This window comes from Cibotium barometz, chromosome 50 (genome assembly GCF_041138505.1).
Source record: "Cibotium barometz isolate CiBa-2024 chromosome 50, ASM4113850v1, whole genome shotgun sequence".
NCBI classification, from domain to species: domain Eukaryota; kingdom Viridiplantae; phylum Streptophyta; class Polypodiopsida; order Cyatheales; family Cibotiaceae; genus Cibotium; species Cibotium barometz.
The window spans coordinates 37929985-37949213 of record NC_141095.1 but is presented as its reverse complement, the minus strand read 5'-3'; positions in this window follow the sequence as shown (position 1 = coordinate 37949213).

Genomic DNA, 19229 nt, shown 5'->3' with positions numbered 1-19229 from the left:
TTCACAATAGACATCATCTCTTCCAAAGTGAATGCATCATTTCTTCCAAGCCTCCTAGAAAACATACTAAACATTTGATCTATTTGATCGTGGGTATGACCAACCAATAGAAATCCAACTTTGATCTTATCAAAAATTCCCTTATCCACAAGCATGCATAGGTATGCAAGAAATGTCTTATTTTTGTTTTCTTTTGCTGTATTGTCAAGCTGGATATATAGGGTTCTTGGGAGGGGGCCTTCCCATGACGTGATAATGCAATGAGTTATTGTGATTGACAGATTCACATCATTATGCATATTTGGATAGTTGAAGAGCACCCTAGCTTGGAGCCTTTTACAATACACAACATCCCACGAGATGCATTTACACAAATGTCTCATCCTTCACATCTTTTGGAACTCTCATAAAGTGAGGCAAATATGTCTTCTTTTGATCCATACCATCCATAAAGAGACCAATATACTTTTCAGGATTCTTCAAGCACTTTCTTCTATGCTTTGCCAACTTTGATCGTTCTTGGGCGTGTTGCTCTCTATGGTGCTTAAGAGCTCTATTGATTTCATTTGCATTTAGAAACAAAAAAATATTATCAAAAACCCTAAATGCAAAATGTTTTAGAGAATGAAACTCTAGATGATTAGAAGCCTAGTACCTCGTTCACTTGAGTTTGTTGCCCTTTGTCGTCGACTCTTGAGATTTGCACATACACTACATACTCCCATTCTCACTTTTTTGGGAATCTTCACATTATTAAAGAAGTTCTTCCATAATCTACTAAAATGACTATAGCTAGCAAACTGCTCGTTGCTCTCTAACATATCCTCCTTGTAGAGTGTGAAAACCTTATATCGAGTGTAATTATCCATTAAGTGCATCTTTCCTGATGTGGGTAGCACTTCTGCATTCAAAGCAAAATAGTTTTCCATCCATGACACGGCCATTTTTCCAACAGGCCCAATTAGTCGTGGATTCCTAAAGCATCTCAACCTCTTCTGCCACATGCAAGCCTTGCATTTCCCAAGCCATAAATGATTTTAAAGGCTGATCTACAAATCTGCATGCTTCCCAAATATTATTCTACTTGGTCACTCTTCAATTATGTGATTGCTACATTCAAGTAATAATCTTGTTCCTCATGATTCAAACCAAAGTAGCGAATCCTAACCGCAATCAATTTTTTGACACCTAATCCTGCCAAGCAATATTTAATACAACACATAGTACTGCATGTCTCTTTTATTTGAGCCTTAGATGTCATGAACTGCATTCTTCTCCTACCATAACTTGTGGTTCTTTTGTCAATGTGCATCCTTCCCTTTTTCTTTACCTTCTTTGGAGGAGTACATGCACTTTGCTCAGCTTCAAAAGGGGAAGTGAGCAATTGCTTATCCATATCAGTCAAGCACTAATAACTTTGGAAATGTAGTGCTTGATCAGGCTAAGCCCTTGTTGAATACTGTGGCTCATAAGATGACACTGAAAGACTCCTTTGCTCTTGAGGTTCATTCCTTGTTGAAGGCTGAGGCTCATAAGAGGACATTGACACATTCAGTTGTTCCTTCACTTCGGACCTCCTTGAATATTCTGGCTCATAGGAGGACACTGAAATATCCAGTTGCTCACCATCATTTGGATAAGTGAATTGTGGATAGTACGAGGACACTGATGGTTCATCATCTGGCACCGAGCAACTTGGGAGATAGCTTGATACTGAAATTGACATCTCAAAAACTGTGCACAATGATAGTAAACAAAATGCCTAAATAGAAGCCCTGAAAAGTATAATGAGAACCCCAAACAAACCCTAAAAACAGACCTTTAAAAAAATCTTGACAACTGGCAGAAAGGCTCCCATGGTGCCATGAAAAAAGTCAGCCTATTATGATATAAAAAGTAAGAACATGTTTTTTAAATTGAAATAATCAAAAGTTTGAAATTTTATAATTTTGGAAATTCTTGGATTTTAAAAAAATTAAATTAAATCTGATTAATTAGGAGTATATAAAGCTTATCCCAACCCTAACCCCTCATTGCTCACTGTGCCTAGACCCTGACAGCCATCTGACAACCCTGACACCCTCTCCCACACCCCACCACCAAGATGTCAAAAAACCCACCCAAGTAAGCAGAATCTTTATATTCCTTTTTTGATTCTTTGTGAATATGTTCAGTTTTCCTAGAAATAATTTTCGAAACACGAAATGTTCACTTCGTTCTGATCCCATGGATTGAATCCACATCAAAAATTTTCACAATTAAGCGAAAGACCACAAAGATCCGATCCCAGGGATCGAATGGCGTCCCAAGAACATGCAAAAGTGTGAGACACCACATAGATCTGATCCCCGGGATCGAATCTGTGTGTAGATGGCGAATATATTCGATCCCCAGGATCGGATTTGTGTGAAGTCTTACTTAAGTCCAATCCCGGGGACCGAATATAAACGCTGCCTACACACATACTCGATTCGGGGGATCGGGGGATCGGATTGCTGTGCTGTTTGACATATGTATGCTTCCAAGTCTGAGATAACCTTAGGGTTACTTGCATTTTCGATCCCAAGGATCGAATATCAGTAAAACTTGAAACATGTGTGAGTATTTTGAACTTAATGCAAAAGGCCTCCATGCATTTCGATCCCGGGGATCGGGTTTCTAAGTTAAAGACTCCATGCCAATCCCAGGAATCTGATTTCAGTGAGTCTTTGTGCAAGACACCTCATACCATAAGATTTTGATCCTGAGGATCGACATGGTGCCAATTTCCCATACATTTCTTTAGATTTTGAGGTCACAAGATGCTCTCATTTTCAGCCAAAAAACCCTCTTGAAGCATAAATTTTTTATCCCAGGGATCGGTTTTATTGTAATAGTTGTATGTTTGGATAATTTTTAACACAAATTCGGCATAGATGGTATCTTGAATTTGTGGAGAATGATGGACTAGATGAAGATCCAAATGAAACTGTTGTATTTTTTATTCAGAAGAATGGGGAGAAATCCCTTAAAGAAATAGCAGTATTATCAGAGATTAATTGTGAGTTTGATATGATTCAGCCAGTGGACAGAGGAGCATTGAAGGACAAGATTAAAACAAATTCTAATATGATTCCTACTCTTCTCCCTTACATCAGACAACAGCTTTCAGCCCAAGACTCAAAGAGCAAAAAGGAAAAGGCAGTGGCTAGCAAGAAGAGAACAACTGACTCTTCTCCTGGTTCAAGGAGTGCTGAGAAGAAGCAAAGGCAGATGGTGAGTTTAAAAGAAACAGAGTCCGAAAGTGAGGAAATGGAAACAGGGGTTGCAGGCATGTTACAATTTTGGAATAGTTTCTTCAAATCAAAATGTTTTGAGAGAAAATATTAAAGCAAACAAAATTGTTGATGTAAGGACATTTTTGATCCAGACCAAGCAGTTGCATAGGCCTCCTGTGGATCCAGAAACATGAAGGAGAACTCTTGAAGTGACGCCACCCCATGCAATGCATGTATCAAACTTGAAAGCCAAGATGAAGATCAACCCTTTTGCTAATGTAGTCCCTTTTTTGGTTATGGTTGATCCAAGCAGTGTCCAGACAAATCTAGCTGTAGTAGAAGTAGACTAAATACATATGACTATTTTGTCATTGGTGGATGCCATAGTGTAGAAGCAAGGAGACAACTTTGTATAGAATATCCTGATTCCCCTCACTTTAAAACTACTGAGTGTAAAATATATGTTGGACTCACTAAGGAGGAATCTAATCTTCTTGCTTGGGATCACAATAATGATAATGACTATCGGTAGGGTATGACATTTATACAAAGGATTAGATTTTTTCATAATGAATACCTTGATCATATCAAGTCAAATGACAAGGTCACCTTGCAGTAGTCTAGGATTCATTGCTGTCAGGAAACAAGGTTGGTTTTTAATGAAAATAAATGTTCTAATGCTATGAGGAGATATGATCAGTTTTTCCAATTAGCATTCAAAACAGGTCCTATATGGGATCTTCAAGATAACATTTTTGACATGTGGGAAAAGGGGGAAGTAAAGGGACAGAAGCAACTAAAAGTCAGAGATGATTCGAATATCATGCTAAAAGGCTAGAGTAAAAGAGCAGATGTGGCCATGAAAGCTCTTTCAAATGAAATGAAGATTACTATTTGGAGGAGTATGCAAGGTATTAGGGATGAAAAAGTCATCCTATCAACCTTGGCTCGGGTCAAAGTAAGAGAGCTATCTCTTGATGAGATGTCTCTTTATTTTGAAGAGTAAGTTCTAACTTTAATATATTTAAGCTTTTTTTAATGTTTTTTTAATATCTATGTTTTTATAATCTTTATCTCTAATTCAATATCTTCTTCCTATTGCAGTCTCATAAGAGTCAAGACTTATGTCAAAATGCAGGAGCAAATGATGGTCAGGCTCAATGTTTCAACATGGGAACAAATTACAAAAGATTATCCTATGTCCAGTGCATTTGATTCATTGAAGGCATTCTTTATTACATTCAAGAAAATAGTAAGTGTATTCATTTATTGCATCTTTGCAATACATAATAAGTAAAGTTTATAAAAAAGTACTAAATTTTGCTTTTGTTCTTATTGCAAAAAACTAGAGCAAAATCAAACAGCTTGGACTTTCCTTGCTCGACTAATTTTTTAGCTCACATTGAAGCTGCAAGGCTTGAGAAGGAGAGGAGAGAGGGGCTACTTCAAATACAAGATGATTCAAGCATGAAGATATTTAGCCCCCTCTCAGATCCTCTATCCATCAATCATTATAATGTTTTTTGCTGTGATATGAAAGATTTTGTTGCAAATATTCCAAGATGCGGATATAAGCTAGCTATAGCTGACATCCCATATGGATTTAAGCTAAAAGGCAGTATAAATGATGTTGCTTTGGGTCATAAGCAGATTGATGCCATGATCTCGGCATTCAAATCTTTTAATACTGCTCCAAATTGGAGCTTTATTATTTTTCACTCGACAACCCAAGCAGCATCAGTTGTTGCAAAAGCTTTCATGGATCATTGCCATTCTTGGGAAAACATGATATGGTAAGTTCTTTATCATATTTTGATTTATTTTGATAAAAGTTTGAATACATCATAATTATTTGTTTAATTTATCCTATTAACAGGGTAAAGACCAATTTGAAGCATGTTCCTGGGTTAGTAGTGGGAGAAGTCAAAGACTGTCCTTCATCATTGCCCAAGAAGAAATGTTTCAAATGTTTTTCGTTTTCCAGCTGTAACTAGAAAGCTTAGATTTCTTGATGGTATGAAAGGGATTATCAATCCATACCAAAAGCCTCAACGTTAGATAAATGAGCTTTTGGATTTATATACTGTTCGAGATGATTGGGTTTGTGATTTTTTTGCGGGGACTGGAACAACCACTGTCTGTGCTCTACAAAAGAAGAGAAACTGCATTGCTGTGGAAAAAGACCCTTTGCAAGCAGCTTTTATCTTGCAAAGGATTTGTGCTATTAATGATCTTCCAGATGCTGATCAAGAAGTCGGGTGCAAAGTCCTGTGCCGAGAATGCAGCAGTGCAGTTGGCCTCCAGAGAGCCCCAGCCTACCTTTAATAATGAAGAGTCAGAGGTTGCAAAGCTATTTGAGGATACAGATACACTGACAGTGGTTGATCCAGAACCTGTGGAACAAACAACTGAAAAAATTGGAAATCTTGAAGATCAAATTTTTGACCTTTGAGCTATTGTATCTTGACTTTATATTAAAGACTTCATTTTTTATTTGATATGAGTTATCTTGTCAATATTTAATGGTGCCAATTGTCATATTAATTTTAAAACTTAGTTTTTAATGTGACCAATTACTTTATTAGAGATTTTTTAGAAAGTTATATTTCATATTTAATATAAAGGTGTCTGTGTTTTTCATGCATTTTATCAAATTTTATCCAATAATAGATATCTTTACTGATGTTGGAAGTTATCCCAATTAAACATTGAAATTTTCTTTAAAATTAAAATCCATGTGGTTTAGAGATTTTAACTTATTGTGATTGCATTTTATATATTTTTATTTATATGTGTGTTTTTAACTATTTTTAAAAAAGGCACTGTGGATTATAGAATAATTTTAAAATATGAGTAAAAATATTATTTTTTTAAAGGGAATCTTTAAGGCGGGTAGCCTGCAATAGTTCTCACTTAATACGCAATGGTGTTCATGGTGTCCTGACACTTGGAGACCTGTCAAACACAAGAACTTTGTCATGTTCAAAGTGACATGAGAATGCAAGAACGTAGAATGCAGGGTATAGGGGGAGAAAAATGGATACTTGAGCAATCATGAAACCCACCAGGAGAATCATGCATGGTCCACATCAAGATGCCTTTCACTTGAAAATGGCATTCACCCATAGGCCTAGAAATGTCATAAACTTGCAAGCCATTCCATAGGGTCTGCAACTCATCAATCAAAGGGGCCAAATACATGTCCATGTTCTTTAACTTATGCTTTCCTGGCACAATGAGTGCCAACATGAGATTCCCCTTCTTTATGGTTAACCACGGAGGAATGTTATAGATGGTGACTATCACTGGCCACATTGACCATGATGTGGACTAATTGCCAAATGGATTAACGCCGTCCATAGCCAACCCAAGACGACGTAAATGTCGAGGCTCAAGCCCAAACTCTGACCACTTCTTCTCTATGTGTCTCCAAGCCTTTCCATCTACTGGAATGCGTAATGTTCCATCCGTGGAGCGGTTACGTGAATGCCAATCCATAAGTCCAACCAATGATCCACATTGAAACATGTGTGTTATGTGTGTTAAGATAGGCATGTGCCACAATACCTTTTCTGGAATCTTATCCCCTTGCACATCTTGCCTTTATCGAGATACACCACACCTTGGACAAGCTGTGGAATGCTCATATGCACCTCTGTAAAGGATGCAATCATTAGGACATGCATGAATCTTGTTGTAAGCCATTCCTACCGATGCAACTATTCTATTTGCCTCTTTTCTTGATTCTGGCATTGTATTCCCTGTTGGAAGTCGTGTTTGAAGCAATCTATGGTATCAAATCATTCAAATGTCATTGAAATATAGAACAAACAAAAAAAGATAAGAATCCTGATGTACGTGGAGTTGGTAAAAGATCTTACCGAAACAATGATGAAACGCTAGTGTTCGACCATCCATAAATTGCTTGCAAGTTTAAGATCTGTAGAATGCTAGCAAGGCATGATTTGCTTGCCCCTTCATATAACATGGTACTTGCTTCAAATTGCAAGCTCTCCTCCTCTGAACCAATGTCACGTTCGGGGGACAAGCCATACCCCTCAGCGTCGTCCTCTTCAGCAACTTCATTATTGGGCGATGGAGGATCAAAGTAAGTACTTATCATGTCCTACATTATTGCATCTTCATTCAGTGCATCCTCTTCATTTGCATCATCTTCGTCAATGATATTTTGTGGCTCTTCATAATCCTACCTTCCATGATTTCGATGTGAATGGGAGAACATGGATTCATGAGGACGATGATATAAAGCATGTGCTCTAAAGCTACCGGGAACCAATTCATCCCCCTACATAAAATCATTATCTTCAGTGAATTATTTCATAAAACAATGCACGAAAGAAGGAAGAAATAAACATAGCTTTTACCTCTTCATTCAACTCAATCTCTGGTAAAGGTTGGAAGCGACCATGTTTGCGAATATGTGTCATTGTCACAGTACGTAGCCTCCTTATTGCACCTTTGCATCAAGCACACTCACATGGAATTCTTTCGTAAAGATACTTTTGTTTTGATATAGCTTTTGACGTTGAAGCCATCTACAAAAACATGAGTTATTGTTAAAAAACATGTTTAACTTCTCAATACAATCCTATCAACACATGTAATCGGGTTTCTATGATTAAAATTTGGCATAGAGTTGGAGACAAATTAATATGCGTCGATATAAGCGTCGATAAGCTCTCTGGAAAAATCACAGAGTCGGTATTAGCATCGATATAACCGTCCTTATTACCATCGATATAACCGTCCTTATTACCATCGATATACTATCATTTCGTCGATATTACCATCGCAAATAGCCCTAAAGCGTCGATATTAACGTCACAAATAACCCTAAATCGTCCATATTAATGTTGATACTAATGTCGCTATTAGTGGAACGTCGATATATACGTCGCTATTAACATTGATATAAGCGTCGCTAACTGCTTTAAACCATCGATGGTTTTAGGATGCTACATGAGCAAATGGAGTTTTGTAAAATATAAATGGGCTATTTCTTGACCAAAAATCACACAAAAGAAAGTAGGAAGATCAAAGTACCTTGTCTAACTATCCAACACACAATTATATAGTTTTCAAACAAATTCAATGTCTTTGGATTCCATAATCTAAGTTCATGAATATATTCACACTCTTTTCATCAATCATCGCTCATGTGTTGATATTACATTTTAATACATAAAAAAATGTAAAAACACATCTCACATCAATTAAAAAGTTTATATTATTTGTTAGAACACTAGAATTATGACCAGCTAATATTAAATACATGTGAAAAAATTAGTTTTTTACATAATTAGTTACATGTATGCAACGTGTCTAGGTGATTTTTTCAGTAATAACAAAGTGCCTTTATTGAACTTAGAATTGAACAAGAATAAACACAAACCCAGTCCTATAGTGATCTTGAGTCACATCAATTTTTGTCTTGATTCGACTCACACATCCACTGATTTAGTGTCATCTAAAAATCATCATGTTGTGCATTATACGTGATGCATAGTGTCTTTTAAAAAATGGACACCAGCAAATCCAAAAACAAAATCACCTAGCTAGAATGTCCTAAACCCCACAACCATTATGCCTATCAATTTTAGTCCCACCTGGATTACATATGACTATAATAATCCAACATAATTCATCATTTTTTAAAGGTTTTAGGTTTAGCGTCGATATTTACGTCGATCATAACGCCAATAAAAGCGTCACAAAGAGCAAGGAATTATCGACGTTTATATCGACTCTATGTGTTTTATAGAGACGTATCGACATTTTTTTTAATGATATTATCGACGCCAATATCGACGCTGAGTGTTTAAAACCGTCTTCACCGGCCGCGTCGCTTTCATTTCTACAAGCCTTGGATTGCCTTTGCTCAAGCCCTCTACCCCCTCAAGACCCTCTACCTCAACACCCTCTACTTCAACACTCTTAACACCCTCAATAGCTTAAACACCTCAACACCCTCTTTCCCTCTACTTCAACACTCCAACATCCTCCACCTCAACACCTCAACACCCTCTTTCCCTCTACTTCAACACCTCTTCCCCTCTATTTCAAGCCCTCTTCTCCCATTTTTCGAACAAGAGAAGGTGCAATTTCTCACATTCTACTTGTGCTTTCACCTTTGTCTTGTCCAAAAGAAGGTACATTGTTGTTTTCAATATTTGTTACATGTGAGAGTAGATAAGGGACGATGCAATCATTATGGAGATTGAAAGATTCTTTTGTCTTTTATCTTTGTTGATGAAGCTAGGATGTCAAGCAGTAGGAGAGGAAGCGGGAAAGGAAGTGGGAAAGGAAGCAAAAGAGCTTCCAGCAGCACTTTAGGTAGTAGCACCGAGAAGGTGTGGAAGCTACTAGCTGGATTAGATCTGACCACAAGGGAAACTCTCTTGCGAGAGTTTGCAGAGTAGGAGGCCCGCAGTCACCAAGAGTATACCCCTGCTTCTGTTTCTATTTCATAGGGAACCAAGGGGGCAAGAGAGAGGGAGAGTTCCCGTGCTAGACGCCACTCTGTAGGTGGCCGAGGCTCTTCGGGAGAGGCCGACTCCCAAGCATCCACGAATCTCAACTACGATGTGGATGGTCAAAACCACATCCTTATGGATGCAAGGGGTAAAAGAGTCATGAATCGGATGCATGCCTTGTGCGGGAATGCATTCCCGAAAGTCACGGAGAACTTTCGGCACCAACCCAAGAAAAAGAAGCATTGGGTCATCACAAAGTTGAAGGCAGAATTCCCTGTGCCCGAGGATCAAGAATTTGATTCTCGATGGATGTTATCGAAAATGGTAGCCTTGCTAAAGTCACGCAAGGACCAAATACGAAGGGCTACCCCCATCAATCGGGTTGGGTGAACGATTCAGATTTGGAAGAAGTGAAGAAGGAGATGATGAAAGAACCGATCACACTATTACAACACTATTAGAGCACTATTAGATGGCTAACATGTACTTGTACTCTTGAGAGATTCTAGAAAGCTCTGACCAAGACTAATAATGAACTAACAAGCACTAATAGAGCACTATATATAGAGTAGAACCACATATTGGGACTCCAAGTTATAACATAGCCTTGGAAAACACTATAAGAGAACTATTAAAGCACTATTAGGAGACTAACATGTACTAGATAGAAGTCATTTATGTTGTAGCAAAGATCTGAACAACACTGTTTGTGCATGAAAATGCACTATTGAAGCCCTATTAGAGCGCTAACATGTTTGGGACTCTATCAAGATGTAGCATAGTGCCTTTAACACTATTAAAGCACCATTACAACACTTACATTTGTTGGAACTCCAAAGTTATATCATTGTGTTGACTAATTGGAGCACTATTAGGGTACTAGCATGTATTGGGATTGTATCAAGTTCTAGCAAAGCTCTAACCAATAGTATTAGAGCTCTATTACACAAGAGGTTCAATCAACATAAGAACTAATAGAGCACTATTTTATGCATTATTTCTTACATTTAAGTTGTCAACTTTCACTATGCATTTAAGTCTATTGTTGTTACTTGCAGTGCAACAAATGTCTCAAGCATGTTCATCACAGAAGCAGTCTGAGTGTGACCATTTGTCTTTGCTTGACTTCCACATAGGGAAGGAGGATGTGAGTGAAATGCTTAGTAGTGGAAAGGGGAATTCCCCTTTAGCTAAACAGAAAGAACAAAAGAAAATCTATACAGGGTAGGATGAAGGTGCATGGCCGGATGATCCTATAGTTGAAGATGACCTACTACTATAGAGTTTTGTTGGTAAAAGAGCAAAGAAGTGAAAGTTGGATGGAATGGAAAAAGGTGAGATAGTTTTGGAATTTTAGTCATTTAAGAGTTCAAAAATAAACATGTGCATAAATTTTATAGTCTGTGTCACGTAGCCTGTAATGACACGTCGGATTGCTCGTATAGCGGCGGTCGAGCTCGACCGGACACGTAGACCACACGTCGGAGTATGGGTGGCGAAGGTGTCCGGGGTTCAGGGGTGAGGGCGCCCGGGTCGGAGTACCGCGGGCGGCCAGGTTAGTGTGGGCAGGCAGGCCACCACTATATATGACCTGGTCATGAGGTGTTATCCTCATTCTCATATATGGCTCTCTTGAGAGCATGCCCTCTATGGTTGGGTGGTGACCACGAGCTCCTTACCCTCTCGGCTATGGCGGAGTCCATGGCGTCGTTACGTTGGCGTAACATTGGTATCAGAGCAGCGTTGTCCTCTTCCTCTCACTTGTCGCGCATAGCTTTCTTCTGGAATAACAAGAGCTAAGTCATTTGTTCTCATAAATTTCTCGTATAATTTTTCCCAGATTGTTTTGTGTGTGGAATATGGATCTATCTTCTTTGATTCCAGTTATTGGAATAGAGGAGAATACTGTCTTTAAGTGAACTCTATATTGTTTGAGAGAAAGAAGATGGTGATAGTGTGTGTGTGTTACACATACAATGAGAAATCGAAATTGTGTGTTGGCAAGCTGTTAGGCTTGGATGTAATATCCAGGCCGCTAGTGAAGAAGTAGGCTGCTGCTAAGCAGCCTACAGCAGGTAAGAGCTTGAAGGCGGGAATTTTAGCATAGAAGAGCCAGGAGCTAGCGGGCAGCAGCCGTAGTGCTGCAATAAAGAGCAAGCGGACAAGGCTATGTGTGGTGTGCCGGAGGAAGCAAGGGTGGAGAACTGGCAGAGAAGGTGAACAAGAGGCCGGCTGAGGGTGAACCAGTAAGCAGCCCGCCATGTTGTCCAGTAGCTGTGCAATATAGAAGGCACAGTAGGACATTTTCTCTCTCTCTCCTCTCTCTCTCTCTCTCTCTCTCTCTCTCTCTCTCTCTCTCTCTCTCTCTCTCTCTCTCTCTCTCTCTCTCTCTCTCTACCAGCGTGAGAGTGGCCAAATGGAGCCCTTCAATAGATATGGAGCTGCTGATGCTCCTGTTGCTGCACACGAAAGGTAGGAGATGTGCGTGGGCTGCTGAGAGCCGTCAAGAACTGGTCACAGGGGCGGGCAAGCTTTGCCAGTGCGTGTGCGTTATGGTGTATGCCCCAGACAAGCGCGCCATGGCAAGGGCTGCGCATGTATCCGACAGCAGTAGTAGCCGGAGTCGGGAAGCGCAGAGAGGAGGTGTGTGAGAAGGGCAACAGCACACATCGTGTGTGAGCCGATAAAGGGGGCTGGGGTTCGCAGTGGCGGCGTCGCAAGGATGGTCGGTAGCCGCACAAGGGCTGCATTATCCCTCCACTGCCGGGAGAGGGGGGTTGTCGTTGCTCCGTTTTCGGCCTGACACGCGGTCCCCCCCACTGCAGGGAAAGGCAGACACCTCACCCTCTGATAAGGTGCCGTGACCTCCAGGCTTGGAGACGGGCGCGCCACAGTGTGTGCGAGCAACCGGTCCTGCACAGCGGCGTCAAGCGTCCAGGTTCCCAGCCCAAATCCCATGTCTGCACACATTCAAGAGCCGCAGGCAGCAGAGGGGTCGAAGCTTGTGACAGCGCAGGGATGAGTGTGGTTGAGAGAGGTCAAAAGCTTATCCTCTTCCTGCAGTGCCCCATGCACACCCACGTGGACCTTGCAGAGATGGGCGTGTGCGTGCGTAGATAATTGAGAGGGGCGTGTGTGAGCACGTGGGCTGCAGGGGATATCTTCTTTGCCTCCGTGTAATGCACGCTGGCAGCATGGCGCTTAAACCCCACACAATTGAATTTTATAGCCTTTGAATTTTTAAAAAGGATTTTTTAAAAAAAGTGGGTGTTTCCCATGAGAGTAAAGCTAGTGCCCATATCGTAATTGTGCCTTTGTAGCCACATGTACACCTTACTTATGCCGTAGTGCATAAGACCGAATCATAGAAGCGCTCACTTCTATGCTACGGACATAGCTCACGTGACATAGCCCACGTTTATGCTGGAGTCGATCGACACTCCTCCACTGGCTCTAATGTAGAAAATGATTGCAATAATAGTCTTTACACCTTGCCTATGCGCAATGCCTGCATCCTCTAATGTTTGGTACCAGTTGTGGACGCATTGGTAGAGTCCAACCCAATCGTGTCGTAGTGTACGTATACCCTCATGTCTGATTCGTGCCGTAGTGCACATGCTTTGCATTCATGGTGTAGTAGACGAATATATGTGCCGTAGCACACTAACCCCCCACCAACACTTGGAGTTATATCTTTACAAGAAGTGTGGCACAGTCGTGCCGTAGTGCACCTTGGCCATTTGTGGCATAACGCACTTGCTCGTGCGGTGCACGTACGTCTAAGGGTGCCGTAGCGTGCCCATGTCTGCTAAACCATTGACAGTCTTGCACACACAAGTCATGTCATGGCGTGCACATGTTGGTGTCACGTCGTAAGTGCACTCATACCCACATTGTGCCGTAGTGCACTAGAATTTTTTTTAAGGTGGCAAGAGGGAAATCGATGGTAATGTTCTCACGTAGTTCGAGAAGTATTCGTTGACAATACATAAATACATGATATAAATTCTCTCTGTTAGTGGTTTAACCATGTGGTTTACCACAAAGTAATATGAGAGCAGATCAGACACATTGTTCTTGTTGAAAGTCCACAAGAAAAAGTTCGTGACTCCAATGTGCTTAGACCCAATGAAAAATGTCTACTTGGATGTGGTCCATTGTGATGAACAAGTGTAGTCCGTAGAGACACTTTTGCAAGCGCAGTCTTGCCATGGTCATGACTTCTAAAATTGGTCAATGGCATTTAAGATAGCTGGGATTGAGGTCGCGTTTGTCGATTACCTGCTAGTAGCCTTGATCACATGACCCCATTAGCAACGTACACTCTAGACATGACTAGTGTTAGACTCTGGGAGCGTAGCCTCGCCAGATTTCAATTTCCACTTTTGCGAACGTCGTCTTGCTAGAGTTAAAGTTTTTGTTCGGACAAATTTGTGTTTGTTTTGTAGTGACAAACAAATGTGTTCTTCTGTAGACACACCTTCTCTGCAGTGTCACCACTCAGGTCTAGTCCGGAGTGACTTGGTCCTAATTCGAAGTGAATTGAGGGTAGCACATGTGGTGATCACACATTTGGTTCAGAGAGACTAAATTTAAGCTGAGTATAGACTTAGTATTGACCATCAAAGTCACGTAGTTTGGCTATAGTGTAAATCTAAAACTGCGGTGTGTTTTACTTGGGCTAAGAGGACCGGCAGTGGCGTTAGTTGTGCCCAAATTAGACGAAGTGCTTATCACGAGAAATCAAGGTAAGCCTAATTGAGCCGTAGTGCTCATAACCCTTCACAATCTTTTAACAGTTGCTAGAAGATTGTGATAAACTTTGGCAAATGAGAACCATGTACAAGCGTAGTCTTGATGTGGTTATGCCTTGTGTCCAAACAAGTTGCTTACTGTTTGTAGCAACAAGAGAGCCTTGGCCCGTAGAGGCAAGCTGGCCCTTGTTGGTAGTAACAAAATAATGTCACTACTTGGGCCTAGAGAGTAGTGACTAGTTTGATTTAGTCACGTAGATTGCCTTGTAAAAGTAATCCCTAAGGTGTGTATTACTTGGGATAAAGGGGCTAGCAGTGCTGCTAGCAGTACTCAATTGAATGGTTTATCTAGAAGTACTAATCTGAGGGATTAGCATACGCCTAGATAATAATAGCAGATTTAGGATTGATTTGTAGAAATCAAAGGTAAATCTGAAGGGGTATAGTCTTGAGATGTAATGCTCAATGCCCTTATAGAAGTTGATCGAAGAGAACTGTTCTTAAACTTACTAGCATGGTTTTCTCTTCTTTTTATTGCCATGTGTCGACATCCCACTGCTCGAGAGTTTGTGGTGATCTTTCGAGGGGGGAAAGAGCCTTTTTATATGTCACATCAATTGGTTTGGTGGTAATTTGATGGTATGGGACATCAAATTCTCACGGAATCGATTGTAGTCTTGGTGGAATGGGACGCCAAGGCTTGTGCATGTAACTTGACTCTTTGGCAGGTCTGTATGTACACTTGTCTGTAGTGATAAAGTGTGCAAGATAAAATTTGAACTTTGAAAATTACCAAATATAGCCATAAGTTGGGATAAAACCCAGTTATACAGAGTTCGGAGAAGCTCTAGGTAGCAAGACCATGATGGTGTACTAGTGCTAATAGAGTGATTTAGTTCCGGAGTGATCTAAATCTAGAGGTTAGCAGTAAGACTAGTTTGGTTGGACAGTTTCATGCATGGGAGACGCCCTATAGCATTTTGCAAGCGTAGTCTTGCCTATGTTCAACATAAGTGTGCGATTGTGAGCACATTTTAGTTGCTACCATATGAATTTGGGAAATATATTACTTTCCTACATAAGCAATTGTAATATTGCATGACAGGCTATTTTGCTTACAAAGTTCATGTGCGTGTAAACCCTATAAGTCGTATGACCCCTGGGGAATGAGTGGAGCATTTCTAGGATTTAATAAGGTTTTACATGGCAATAGTGAGTAGTATCTCACTCCAGACGAGCCTGGTTGTTGTTAGTATCGGATCCGACATATGTAGTGTACATAAACTTGGGCTGAGTTAGGATAGGAGGCTAAGCCGGAGAGCTTAGTGGTAAATCCTACTGTATCTGGTGAGTTTTGACTTAACCGGAGTGTTAAGAAGTAAACTCAAAGTCTGGGGCTGAACTGGAGTGTTCGGAGGCAGACATATCTTTTGTTAAATCGGAGAATTTAGCAACAGATGAGCTTGGGGTGAACCATGGTACCCAGGAAAAAAAGCTCTTCACACTAAAATAGTGCACAATAATTTTAGGGTATTAAAAATCCATCGCAGGAATGTTTTACAACTTTCCATAGATGATAGATGAAGACCATGTACTTTACGGAGTTAAAGTACATAGGTGGTGACTTCGGCGCCACATTTTTTGTAGGAAGTCACCAGTGGTGTGGTTAGGTCAGCCGAGACTCCACAAGACCTATGCACTAGTTTTAAGTTGACCTCTATGATAAGGACGTCCAAAAATTCGTGTTGTAATACCAGAGATTGTACTGCAATGTGCAATGGAGGGGTCAATTTGTGTAGTCACTTCTTAGCAGCAAGTGACTTAAGCATCTTGTTATAGATGGTTATATATGGTACTCCCACTCGGGGGAGGTACGCCATTGGGTACGCCATTGGGTACAGAGTTACTCACAGACTAGTATGGAGCTACTAGTGTGATGATAGTGGGTACGTAGTTACTCACTACTAATACATAGCTGCTAATAAAATTAAGATCCTCGAGTGAAAGATACTCTAGATCAACATTTTAAATTACCGAACCACACTCCATGAGTATCGAGGTACTCATAAATATGTTGACGTTGCTCAAATCGAGGGACCGATTTGTTCGATGGTATGGAATAAGCAAGGAGAGTGGAGTAACTTAAAAGTTACACATCACTAGTCCTAGTGAGTTGTCAAGGTCATCCGTAGTTTGATGATCCCCTCTACCTATCAGACAACATTCAATTTTGCAAGCCCTGGCATTTAATCCGTAGTGATTATGAGTTTGGTGTGAGATATGGTTATGAAGTTCTTACAAGAGTACTCGTTTATTTGCTTGTCATCGGTTATAGCTTGGTAGAGATTGCCACCTGTGATGGGTAGATAGCTTTTCCGCTATAATGATGAGGAGGCAGCAAATAATGTTCTCATAGTTATACTTCATACCAACACCAAACAGGGATAGGATGAAATTCCTAAGTTCATCATCACGAAGTACTGTGATGTTTGCATTTATATTGAATGTATGATGTAATGAGACATTGGGCTTGTGTAATTACCATCAATTATAGCAACCTATGGCTTCGCAGTAGCAAGCTCAGTCATTATCTGTGGATTGATAATGTGGTTATTAGTAGTTTGGAATTTTTCTTGATAGATGGTACAACCCACCCAAATGATTCATAAGTGTGTAACCGCTTATGAAGGGTAATAAATGCAACAATGAAGCACTTTGTTACAAGTGTGAAACCACTGATCTGTTGCAAAGCAGTTTATCAATAGTACCACCATATGTGCGTAGACACTATACCACATCTTCGTTGCAAGATGTTTAAAAGTTTCTTGGAAGGACTCAAGAATATAACATATGATATTAAACACGGTCTAGATTTGTTCTTGGACCTATGACACTAGCGCGTAGTCCGCTTGAGAGTAGAGTTTTTGAGGACAAAAACCTTTCTTGAGGGAAAGGAGGAATATCCTCAAATATCACATAAACTCGAATAGTTATGTGAGTCCAGACAATACTTGAAGGGATGTGTCTGGTAATAGCAACAAAGAGTTGTAAGTGATTGGATGTAACTCCAGACACCCGTAGTGGTGCAAGAATCTTTATCAAACATCTCCACATACTATATGGTCTGCCCGCAGATATAGTATGGCATAAGAGATAGGAAGTTTGATTGTTATATTTGAAGGGAAGTTTTCAAAACTTACATTTACTCTGAGTTAGAGTGGAGTTTAACCATCCGTAGATTGATGGTAGTTAGAAACTCAACAAGATTCTAGAGCATATGCTTGTGCAAAGATGTTACTCTAAGAGAGAAAGTATCTCTCAGCTTTGGAACTAATCCTTGTGATGCATGATTAGATTGGCTCTAGTTTATTTCTCCTATGGCCGTAGAGCTTTCCAAGGAGAAGTTTTAACAAGTTGGTGATGCAACATGGTAGCGTAGTCTACAAATATCTAGTAGCATAGTCTAAGAACTTGCGCTACTAGAGTGCTCTCCAGTACATTAGCTTCTGTGCTAATGACATGCAAAATCAAGGCATGAAATTTGCCTTGGGGTTTTGGTTGAAATACCAAATCACGGCTTGCGTGAGTACTACTAGACATTTGCTTACCAATGACTTCCCCAGTTTGTTTTCGAGGACGAAAACTCTTTAGAAGGGGGGGGGTAATGTCACGTAGCCTGTAATGACACGTCGGATTGCCCGTAGAGCGGCGGTCGAGCTCGACCGGACACGTAGACCACACGTCGGAGTATGGGTGGCGAAGGTGTCCGGGGTTCAGGGGTGAGGGCGCCCGGGTCGGAGTACCGCGGGCGGCCAGGTTAGTGTGGGCAGGCAGGCCACCACTATATATGACCTGGTCATGAGGTGTTATCCTCATTCTCATATATGGCTCTCTTGAGAGCATGCCGTCTATGGTTGGGTGGTGACCACGAGCTCCTTACCCTCTCGGCTATGGCGGAGTCCATGGCATCGTTACGTTGGCGTAACAGTCTGCCTTCACATGTCTCAGGGTGTAGAAGAACCCCAGAGACCAGGAGCGAAGGTGCGCAAGGAGCAAAATGAAAAAAGTCCTTCAGTTGTTGCAGGCTCTAGTGTCAAGCCTACAAATGTTCTAGTAGAAACAGAGCACCCCGAGGAATTCATGAGGTAGCAATGCTGTTAAAGAAGGAAAAACAACACCATCACATGGTCCTCGACGAGCCTGCAAGAAGTTGTAGCCCCCAGATGTCTGTGGCCTTTGTTTTGGTGGGAGCTTGTGCAAGATGCCCTATGGGCAATCAAGACCTATAGCTTTCATTGTATCTATTATTGGGCATGCTCAATTGCCTAGTTTCTTTTAGTTCGATTCTACCCATGTTATCAAGAGCTTTGACAAAAACTCAGTACCAAGAGACTTGTATGAATCTTTATGAATTTGAAGCATTTTTTCATTTGTTCACTGGGAGTTGTATGATTTTGGACTCCAATATCTATTTTACATGGGCTACATTGTTTTGAGATTTCAATTAAGACATTGCAATGGATGTATTTGTCATCGAGCTTGTCTTGTATAGTACGATTTGAATGATTCCCAAAATTATTGTTAAAAGAGGTATTTAAACGTGTTTAAAATATGTGATTATCATTTATATTTAAATGTGGTAAAAATGGAAGCAGGCTTGCAGTTGGCCATCCACATCAATAGCTACCATGAAAAGAAAGCACGCCAAAAATTAATCACATAGA